The sequence below is a fragment of the Meleagris gallopavo genome, chromosome Z (genome assembly GCF_000146605.3).
Source record: "Meleagris gallopavo isolate NT-WF06-2002-E0010 breed Aviagen turkey brand Nicholas breeding stock chromosome Z, Turkey_5.1, whole genome shotgun sequence".
Lineage (NCBI taxonomy): Eukaryota > Metazoa > Chordata > Aves > Galliformes > Phasianidae > Meleagris > Meleagris gallopavo.
Window position 1 is genome coordinate 63342367 of NC_015041.2, and position 1124 is coordinate 63343490.

General features: G+C 41.3%; 1 protein-coding gene across 1 annotated transcript in view; it reads right to left on the reverse strand.

The window, feature by feature from the left end:
• Positions 1-1118, reverse strand: part of NCBP1 (nuclear cap binding protein subunit 1) — a 32161-nt gene extending 31043 nt beyond the window's left edge. Inside the window, exon 1 of the mRNA XM_031557396.1 lies at positions 1003-1118. The gene's annotated coding sequence lies outside the window, so the exon portion shown is untranslated. The remainder of the gene's footprint in view (positions 1-1002) is intronic.
• Positions 1119-1124: the final 6 nt, after the last annotated feature.

The window sequence follows — 1124 nt, forward strand, 5'->3', positions numbered from 1 at the left end:
TTTAGGAATGCAGATATCTCTTGCAACTACATTTAAGTTATTTGCTTTTTATTTATTTCCAATTGTGAAGTGTTCTGGAGGTCTGGCCAAGCAATGTGATAGAATTTATTCAAAGACTTAAAATAATCTTTTAAATTCATAATTTAGACGTAAACATTAAGACTACACAAGATCTACACATTTTACACTGTTAAGTTTGATCCTAAGCTTGTCAAGTCAAAACAATTGATTTAGGGAGATGATAGGGGAAAAAAAAGAAAATGCTGGGTCCTACTGCAAAAAAAAAAACAACAACCTCTTTTGTACATCTGTAGACTAACTCCATTTTTTGCAATACATCTTACTGCTATAGGAAAAAATGACATTATTGTATCAACAAATATTCCTAGCAAACATATTTAAAACACATGCAATGCTATAACACAAGCTGCTGGAAAATTTTCCCCTCTGCTTCCTTCACACTGCTCTCATGCACTGAGGCAGCCCCCTCCACAAGCCCATCCTCACACAGGGATCCTCTGCTCCTGTTGCTCACTAGGGAGTAGAGCACTGCCAGCAGCCCCCCTGTGTTCCCAAGGATGGGCTCATTAATCAGGAGCACCACGTGGCCAGAGCAGAGAAGCAGACCACAGGAAGGCATCATGGGCAATAATGCTGGCAGCCTACAGCTTCAGTGCCTTCGTTTCTTTGGGAAGCAGGGTGCTACCCAGCATTCTGCTTTTGTTGCTGCTGGGGAGCAGTACAGATTCTCTTTTGCTTGAAGCCCTGTATACATTTCATGTTAGTGTACTGCAAGGAAATACCTTTCTTAAATTACCCACAGAACTCAGTGAGTTCATCCTTCCTATTTCTTCTTGTAGGGAAGCCAACTTGATATGGTAATAGCAGCCAAGGACTAAAAGCCACCACAGATGCTCAGGTTCTCTTAAACTCTTCAACTCACACACTCAACACAAAGAAAGCGAGCACCCCTCAGTCCCCCCCATTCTTCTGCATACGTACACAGTACACAAAATTCTTAGTATCTTGCTTTTGTAATTTGGTAGATCAGCTTCCAATACACCAGCTAGGCCCTCCAAGTTGCTCTCCAGGGATGAATTACTCTACAGAAGGCAAAAAAAAAA